The sequence below is a fragment of the Triticum aestivum genome, chromosome 5D (assembly GCF_018294505.1).
Source record: "Triticum aestivum cultivar Chinese Spring chromosome 5D, IWGSC CS RefSeq v2.1, whole genome shotgun sequence".
NCBI lineage: Eukaryota > Viridiplantae > Streptophyta > Magnoliopsida > Poales > Poaceae > Triticum > Triticum aestivum.
The window spans coordinates 77,731,785-77,741,883 of record NC_057808.1 but is presented as its reverse complement, the minus strand read 5'-3'; positions in this window follow the sequence as shown (position 1 = coordinate 77,741,883).

Here is a 10,099-nt window from a genome sequence, read left to right as displayed (position 1 = left end):
GCCAAGCCAAGACATACCAAGTACCCATCATAAAATCTCATCCCTCGCATTACATTATTCGCCATTCGCCTCCCATTTTCCTCTCCCCCACTTCTAAAATGATTTTCAAAAAGATTCGCATTTTCTTCGCCCCTTTTTCGTTCGTCTTCTCTGTTTGCTCGTTTGTCGTCACCATGTCTGAAACTGGGGATTTTATCGCTGGAAATCTTGAGGAGAATCTTGAAACTTGCTCTTTGGATCCCGGAGCTGAAAAGCCTCCTAATTACAAAACTAAAATCTTTCGTATAGGAGATGGTAATATTATAGGGAAAAGTATTATTCAAGAATTCTTTGATTGTACGGGATCCTTGCCTATTAACAAAAGAACTATTCTTCTTGAGACAAATTGTTATTCTGATGATATTGTGATGCTTGTTGAGAAATTAGAAAGAAAATTTGTGCATCTTCATCCTGCTTTGCAAACAGTGTTTTATGAACTTCCTAAAATCAATCATCCTATAGCTAAAAATATCGCCGCTATTATTCTTATGGGTGAATTTGATTTTATTATCCAAGAAGCTAGGGATATCTTTTCTTTCTATAAAAAGTATGTTGAACACCCTCCAATTATAGACATCCTTCATGATAAAGAAACTATGTGTAGTTTAGAATCTAGGGATTATCAATCTTATAGTGAAAATCTTAGGAAAGAGTTCCCCATTCTGAGATCTCTCAATCTTTGTATCTTGAAACCTTTGAGGAGTTTGATTGGATAACTAGGGGAATTTATGTAGGGTTTAATAGAGATTGGTTGAATAAAATGATGAAGGAACCTGTTAAAAACGAGCTACGTATTTTGTATGATGACATATATGGTGATGATCCCGATTACGGGTTTATGAATGTTAAGATCACCAATCAAAGTCCCTTTCATGATTTAAGTAAAAGAAAGAATAGAATTGCTTAGACGAGTTCTGGAAGACTTGATGAGAAAAGAATTGAATAACAAAGATGATAATACTTAGATCTATTCGTGTTTTATGCCTAGCTAAGGGCGTTAAACAATAGCGTTTGTTGGGAGGCAACCCAATTTTATTTTTGTTTTTGCTTTTTAGGTTTCGCTTTGCAATAAATATTTCATCTAGCCTCTGGTTAGATGTGGTTTTGTGTTTTAATTAGTGTCTGTGCCATGTAATACCTTTTGGATAGCTTATGGTAGTAGTTGATTTGATCTTGCTGAAAAAACAGAAACTTTGCTGTCGGGGGAAACGACACCTATGGAATCACTGGGATCCCTTCTACGGTTGGCGGGCGTGGGGTTGTGCAAAGAGCGGGTCTGGCGGTCAGCACAAGGATCGTTTACCCAGGCTCGGGCCGCGAAGGTGCGTAATACCCTAGTCCTGCTTTGGTGTATGTATTTGAGTGTTCTTGAGCTCTTGAGCTAGCTACGGTGTGTGTGTTGCTCAAAAGATCCGAATCCTCCTCCTGGACGCCTCGGGCCTCCTTTTATAGACAAAAGGGGTCGCCATAGTGGCACACAGGAGCTGGGAAGGTGTACAGTGGATGAGTCTATCCTCTGGCCCCGTCGGACAAACGCATTTAATGCACTGCCGACGTGCCCCTCTTGCTTTATCGGGGACGGCAAGGAAGCTCATCCCAGCTATCGCCGCCTCGCCTGGCTCCGACGCGTGTCCGAGCTGATGAGGCGTTGCAGCGCCACGTCGGCGGGCTACTGTGCTGGCGCGGTGGTGAAGTCTTCACGAAGATCTACATGCCTACACACAGGTGCTAGCTGGGTCGGTGTAGAGGCCGCATGTCGCCACGCAGGTGCCTGCCCAGCTAGTTGGGCTAGTAGCTGTATGGGAACGGCGGTGGAGCCTTGGTGGACGCAGGCCTGGCTGCGGCCCCGTAGGTGTCTTCGGCAAGGGCCTTGTCGGGGCCCCGGCAAGGTTCTTGCCGTGGCACCGTGGTCGTCCCTGGCAAGGATCTTGCCGGGGGTCTCATGGATTTCCTCGGCTAGGGTCCCACCGAGGATCATCGTCTTCTGGTCCTCATCTGATCTTGTATGCTTCATGATCTTCACAAAGATCTGCATGCCACCACAGAGGCGCCTCCCGAGCCTTGGTTCCAATGTGGTTGATGGTGTTGGAACCCTTGGGCTCAAGGGTAGCGCACTCAGCTGGTGTCGGGCAAGTTGCCCCGGCAAGGGACTTGCCGACGCTGCGAAGGCCGCCCCGGCAAGGGTCTCGTTGGGGGAGTCCGCCTCGCCCTCTTGCTCTTTGTGTCTCTGGTCTTGGCGTTGCTTTGGTCGTCTTGTGCTTCGGCTTCCCTCCTCTGCGCTGCTCAGTGTGGCCACGAGCGCGGCTCTGACTGCCCGTGCACAAGTAAAGGGGTCAAAAGGAGTGCCCCTACTTTTGTACACCGACAGGAGCCCCGGGCCTGGGCCACATATAAGCACAACGCGTTGTTGGGCCGGGCCCAGAACGGTGCACGGACAGGCGGGGCGGGATTTTACCGCAGTAATTTTTTGCTCGCTTGCGCTTCCCCACGACCCACATTGAATGCGCGTCGTGGAGGATCGTGCGTGACGTGGGGGGCATGCCTGGGGCGGCCGCTGCCCTCATGCATCACATCGCAGTAAATGGAAAAGAGGCGGCCGGCGCCTTCCCGTAAAAAGGAATAACCGCAGGCGTGCTGCTCATTTACCCCCTGTGCCCTCTCCAATCTCGGAACCACCGTCCCCTCCTTCTTCCTTCTCAAGCTCTCGCTTTCGCTCGCCGCCGCCGCCGCGCCTTCGCTGTTCTTCATCCCTCACCTCTTGCAGCCGCCATGGCACCCAAAACTAGCAAAGGCAAGGGAGTGGCCAAGGACGCCGGGGGGAAGGAGCCGCCGGAGGGCGAGTTGGCGGCGCGGCGGACGCAGCTCGCCTACTTTCCCTCGACGGTCGACGCGGTCCACCTCCGGGACTACTTCAAGCCCCTGTGGGGGTGCAAGACAGGGGGAGAGACGACGGGGCATCCGGCCACGCGTATCATCCCTGCTGATTTCGCCGAGGCCGGCCCGAATCGGTACCCATTCTTCGTCGATTATGTTTCCTGCGGCCTCTGCCCCCCTTTCTCCGATTTCTTCAATGACGTTATGCACACATACGGCTTCCACCTTCTGGATTTCACTCCGAATGTCGTGGCGTGCATGGCTCTTTTTGCCCACCTCTGCGAGGGCTTCATCGGAGTGCTCCCCAACACAGCGCTCTTCCGCCACTACTTCTTTCCTCGCATCCAAAAGGGAGGCGCCATCTCCGGCTGTGTCGCCTGGATACCAAGGATCCAGGGGAAAGGGACATATCCGGAGGGTGCCCAGAAGGAGAGGTGGGAGGAGTGGCGGGGCCGGTGGTGCTGGATTGAGGAGGAGGATCCGCAGGAATTTTGCCGGGTTCGCCAGGCGCCGCCGGTCCGCAGAGATGACTGGAGCAACGTCGATGCTGATGATGGGAAGCTCACAGTCGCCACCACCAGGATCCATCGCCTCACCGTTGCCGGGCTCACCCTGGAGATGATTGGGGTGGACTTCATCCGCCGCCGAATCGCTCCTCTGCACAACAAGGGGAGGTCGTCCTGGCTTTTCAGGAATGCGGCCGACATCATGAGGCTTCGCCCCGGTTTGAACCACAACTTCACGGTGATGGGGCACGCCCACTTCTGCCAGCGGCTCTTTCAGCTCGACGTGAGTCGCGACGGCAAGGTCGAGAGGTCCGGCAAGGCTGCGAAGGTCGGCAAGGTCGCCAAGGGGCCCTTGTTTGGGTTGCCGGTGGGGGTGGTCCCGCTGAGCAATAACTCGCGTCGTAATGACATCATCGCCATGATGCCGGACTTCAACACGCATGGGCTTAACCCAAATTGGGCCGAGCCGGGGAGGATCAGGTGCAGGAGTTCTTCGACAAGCTGTCGGAGAAGTACGTCCATGCCGAGCCGCTGCTCGTCCAGGACACCACCCAGGCAGAATTGGACTATATCGCCGCCAGGGCGGCGGAGGCGGAGCTCGCCAAGGAGGCCAGTAGGGCTGGTGGCGTGGAGGATGAGGCCGCGGTGGCCGCGGAGGAGAGGGAGCTCGCCCAGTGGGCGGAATCCGCTGGGGAGGCCAGCAGCGCCGGCACCGGGGCCCCTCTCATTGAAGATGTGGCCGATGAGTCGTCGGAGGAGGAGGTCGAGACTGTCGATGCTCCGGCCACGGGGAGAGGGCGAGTCTTGCGGTGGGCCAACTCTGGCGAGCCAGTCCGCCCCAGCAGGGCCGCGCAACCGCAGCAAGCCCAGGAGGCGTCCGTGTGCCAAACGAGGGTCGCGGCGGCAAGGAAGGTGGTGAAGGCTACGGTGGCGAAGAAGAAGGCGATTGCCTCTTCTTCATCCAAGCGTCCTCGGACTCCATCTGCTTCCCCTCCTCCCGCAGATGACGACACGGAGGTCGTCTTCGATTTTGGGTCTCTCAGCCCAAGGAGGAAGAGGAAGGCAACGGAAGAGGAGGTGGAGGATGAGTAAGTATCCTGCCTTTCTGTCATCTCCGTCCTCTCAGACCGCGCCACTTTTCTTGATTTGTTTTCATCTTCGCAGGGATGCGGAGACGCTGGCCCAGAGGGTGAAGAGGACCAGGGCCTCGACGGGCGGCCAGCCCCCGGCGGGCACTTTGAGTGCGTCGCTGGTGGTGGTGAGCAGCCCCCGGTGGAGCCCCCAGCGTAAGTTCACCACTCGCCCTCCCCTCAACGTGTACTGGGGTACAATCCCTTGGTACTGACCTTGCCGTGGTTGCAAGAGGAGGATGGCAGCCGGAGGAGCCACTGAGGGCCACCCCCAACACGCTGCCCCCATCAACCACGTCGCCTCGAGGGGCGTCCCCGGCAAGGGCGCTGAGCACCGAGCCCATGCACACAGAGGAGGAGGAGGCGAACGTGGGCGCTGGTGGCTCCGTCCCCGCGCCAAATGTTGGCGGGGAGGGGACCTCTTCTTCCCAGCCCGGCATGGGTAAGTTGCTTGCCTTCTGTTCCTGTTCTTGTTTCTTCTTCTTGAAACTTGGTTTTGGCCTTTCCTTATCCTCCTTCTTGGGACCTAGGTGCTCCCTCGGCGGACCAGGAGGACATTGACATCGTCATCGAGGAGGTCGCCAGAGATGCTGAGGCCGAGGCCAACAAGGTCGCCGCCGAGGAGGCCGCCAAGACCGCTGACGAGGACGCCGCCAAGGGGCCGGCCGGGGAGACCGGCAAGGCCGCTGCCGAGGAGGCCGGCAAGGGGCCCGCCGGGGAGGCCGGCAAGGCGGCCGCCGAGGAGGGGATGGTCAACGACCAGCCTTCCTCCTCTGCTGCCTCCGGCTCGGGCAGGTATCTAAGGGTGAGCGACGATCTGTTCGTCCACCTCCCAGGGACGGCGAGCACTAGGGCGCCAACCGAAGGGGAGGTGTTCGACGACGAGGTGCTCGCCGCCGCCGGGCATGAAGTTGTCGACGAGCCAAACGCCGGTGGCGGTGGTTCCCAGGAGGAGGAGCTCCTTCGGGCCATGAACGCTAACTTCCAGAAGCTCCGGGCGCTCCACCAGGCTCGCCTGGACAAGGCCAAGTCCAGGATGGCGGTGGTGGACAAGGCGGAGGCGGACCTCAAGGGGTGCGTCGCCGAGACGCAGCCTTGGTTTCGCCAAGCCCATGAGGAGCTGAAGGTTGCCCAGGACCTGCTGGCCGAGCGCAAACTAGAGCTTGTCATGAAGCAGGTCGACATCAAGAAGGCCAAGGACGAGGCGAGGGCGCAGGCCGCCAAGGACGAGGCCGCCCGGCACCAGCACCAGGCCAAACTGAACTCCGAGGATCTCGCCACCCGTGAGGAGAAGCTTGTCGCAACACTTCGCGGCAAGGATGAGGAGGTGGAGAAACTCGTCGTGCAGCGGACCCAAGAGCTGGAGCAGAGGCACAAGGAGGCACTCAATGCCCAAGCTCTGGTCCACGCCGGCAAGGTGAAAGAGCTGGAAGTAGAGCGGGACGGGCTGAAGGATCAGGCCCTGAAGTTGGAAAAGGAGAAAGACACGCTCAACGATGCTCTGGTGGAGGCGCGGGGCACGGTCCTCGGCAAGGCTGTGCAGCTCTCCAAGGCCAATGACTCCATCAAAGACCTGAAGCAGAAGCTGGAGGGTCTTGAGGAGACGCTGTTTGAGGTCAAGGCCCGGGAGGAGACCCTAACCAAGGATCTGGAGAAGGAGAGGCAGCTGTGGAAGAACAAACTGCCAACCACGCGGATTTCATGAATGGTGAGAAACTCTGGGTCAGCCGCCTCACCGATGTCGCCGGCAGGATCACCACGCAGCTGGCTACCATGGGGATGTCGCACGTGAGGTACGTCCCGGAGCCGAACGTGAGTCCCAACGCCAAGCTGACGCTGTTCTTCGAGGGTGTTCTTGGAGCCCTGGAGCTGTTCCGCTCCAACAGGGCGGCCTCTCTGGCCGATGAGGCCCGGAGGCTCTGCCGAGGTGCCATGACCAAGGTCCTCACCAAGGTGGCGCACTGGAACCCCAACCTCGACTTCGATGCCGCGTTGGAGAGCTTGCCGGAGGATGCGGACCTCGCGATGCTCGAGGAGCGTATCAAGCCCGTCATCAGCCGCATCAACGGAATCCAGAGGGTGGAGGGCCAGCGCCGGGACTAGGCACCATGTTCTTCATCGCCGCTGCAGGCTCATGACCAAGACAATTTTTATCTTTAGTTTGAACCGCAGCAACAATTGATGTAATATAACTCTGCAGTACTTTAGATATCAAGCATACTATCTTCCCGTTAGATCTTTCTTCGTACGTTTGTACCCTACGCTTGTTGAGATAAGGCTGCCGGTGCATAAACCCATGCCGTGGTGCTTTAAGGGCGGATCCTTAGCATCCTGTCGGAAGGGCGCTTGCTGCCGGGCGAGCCACCTTGCCGCCGCCAGCGCGGTCGCTTGAGCTGTCGAGCGGACTCGAGGCAGGACAAGAGCGCAGCTGGAAACGGGTAGGCCACCTTGCCGCCGCCAGCGCGGCCGCATGAACTGTTGAGCGGGCTTGAGTCAGAAACAAAGGCGTTGCCAACAGCGGAAGGGTCCCATCGCGTGCAGGTTTCCCGTACAAAGAACGAGATCTCTTGGGGAGAACAGCCTTATATAAGTGAAAATAACCAAGATTTCGCGTGACTTAGCTTTTCTGTCGTTGCGCGGGCGTTCACCGCATCCGCAGGCGACGCCGCCCGTTTGGCCATCTTCTTCCTTGGAATGACGACCACGATGAAGCCGCTACTCCATCCAGACCAGATTTCCACAACTGCGCCCCCTACCTGGCGCGCCAAAGATGTCGGGGGAAATGACACCTATGGAATCAATGGGATCCCTTCTACGGTTGGCGGGCGCGGGGTTGTGCAAAGAGCGGGTGTGGCGGTCAGCACAAGGATCGTTTACCCAGGTTCGGGCCACGAAGATGTGTAATACCCTAGTCCTGCTTTGGTGTATGTATTTGAGTGTTCTTGAGCTCTTGAGCTAGCTACGGTGTGTGTGTTTCTCAAAAGATCCGAATCCTCCTCCTGGACGCCTCGGGCCTCCTTTTATAGACAAAAGGAGTCGCCACAGTGGCACACAGGAGGTGGAAAGGTGTACGGTGGATGAGTCAATCCTCTGGCCCCGTCGGACAAACGCATTTAATGCGCTGCCGACGTGCCCCTCTTGCTTTATCAGGGACGGCAAGGAAGCTCGTCCCAGCTGTCGCCGCCTCGCCTGGCTCTGACGCGTGTCCGAGCTGATGAGGCGTTGCAGCACCACGTTGGCTAGCTACTGTGCTGGCGCGGTGGTGGAGTCTTCACGAAGATCTGCATGCCACCACTCAGGTGCTAGCTGGGTCGGTGTAGAGGCCGCACGTCGCCACGCAGGTGCCTGCCCAGCTGGTTGGGCTGGCAGCTGTATGGGAACGGCGGTGGAGCCTTGGCGGACGCGGGCCTGGCTGCGGCTCCGTAGGTGTCTTCGGCAAGGGCCTTGCCGGGGGAAAGGGTCTTGCCGTGGCACCGTGGTCGTCCACAGCAAGGGTCTTGCCGGGGGTCTCGTGGATTTCCTCGGCTAGGATCCTGCCGAGGATCGTCGTCTTCTGGTCCTCATCTGATCTTGTATGCTTCATGATCTTCCCAAAGATCTGCCACCACGGAGGTGCCTTCCGAGCCTTGGTTCCAATGTGGTTGATGGTGTTGGAACCCCTGGGCTCAAGGGTGGCGCACTCTGCTGGCATCGGGCAAGTTGCCCCGGCAAGGGTCTTGCCGAGGCTGCGGAGGCCGCCCCGGCAAGGGTCTCGCCGGGGGAGTCCGCCTCGCCCTCTTGCTCTTTGTGTCTCTGGTCTTGATGTTACTTTGGTCGTCTTGTGCTCCGGCTTCCCTCCTCTGCCCTGCTCAGTGTGACCACGAGCGCGGCTCTGACTGCTCGTGCACAAGTAAAGGGGTCAAAAGGAGTGCCCCTACTTTTGTACACCGACATTTGCGCTCCGTCCCAGAATTTTTAAAAATCACGGAAGCGTCCACAACTTCTAAATTTTTTACAGTATATTAATATAGAAATTGCCTAAGACGTCCTAATTTTTCAAGATTTTTAGAGTTACAGAAGTATGCGAACTATCCAGATTACTACAGGCTATTCTATTTTTGACAAATTCCGTTTTTCGCGTGTTGTTTGCTTATTTTGATGCATCTATGGCTAGTGTCGGGGGGTATGAACCATGGAAAAGTTGGAATACAGTAGATATTACACCAATATAAATAAAGAATGAGTTCACAACAGTACCAAAAGTGGTGATTTATTTTCTTATACTAACGGATCTTACGAGATTTTCTGTTGAGTTTTGTGTTGTGAAGTTTTCAAGTTTTGGTTAAGGATTTGATGGAATATGGAACAAGGAGTGGCAAGAGCCTAAGCTTGGGGATGCCCAAGGCACCCCAAGGTAATATTCAAGGAGGCCAAAGAGCCTAAGCTTGGGGATGCCCCGGGAAGGTATCCACTTTTTCGTCTTCGTCTATCGGTAACTTTACTTGAGGCTATATTTTTATTCACCATATGATATGTGTTTTGCTTGGAGCGACTTGTATGATTTGAGTCTTTGCTTTTTAGTTTACCACAATCATCCTTGTTGTACACACCTTTTGGGAGAGACACGCATGAATCGTGATTTATTAGAATGCTCTATGTGCTTCACTTATATCTTTTGAGCTAGGCAAATTTTGCTCTAGTGCTTCACTTATATCTTTTTAGAGCACGGCTGTGGCTTTATTTTATAGAAATTGATGAACTCTCGTACTTAACTTATATTATTTTGAGAGTCTTTAGAACAGCATGGTAATTTGCTTTGGTTATAAAATTAGTCCTAATATGATAGGCATCCAAGAGGGATATAATAAAAACTTTCATATAAAGTGCGTTGAATACTATGAGAAGTTTGGTTCCTTATGATTGTTTTGAGATATGAAGATGGTGATATTAGAGTCATGATAGTAAGTAGTTGTGAATTTGAGAAATACTTGTGTTAAGGTTTGTGAGTCCCATAGCATGCACATATGGTGAACCGTTATGTAACGAAGTTGGAGCATGAGATGTTTTTTGATTGTCTTCCTTATGAGTGGCGGTCGGGGACGAGCGATGGTCTTTTCCTACCAATCTATCCCCCTAGGAGCATGCGTGTAGTACTTTGTTTTGATGACTAATAGATTTTTGCAATAAGTATATGAGTTCTTTATGACTAATGTTGAGTCCATGGATTATACGAACTCTCACCTTTCCGCCATTGCTAGCCTCTCTAGTACCGCGAAACTTTCGCCAGTACCATAAACTCACCACATATCCTTCCTCAAAACATCCACCATACCTATCTATTATGGCATTTCCATAGCCATTCCGAGATATATTGCCATGCAACTTTCCACCGTTCCGTTTATTATGACACGCTTCACCATTGTCATATTGTTTTGCATGATCATGTAGTTGACATCGTATTTGTGGCAAAGCCACCGTTCATCGTTTTTTATACATGTCGTTCTTGATTCATTGCACATCCCGGTACACCGCCGAAGGCATTCACATAGAGTCATATTTTTGTTCTAGTAT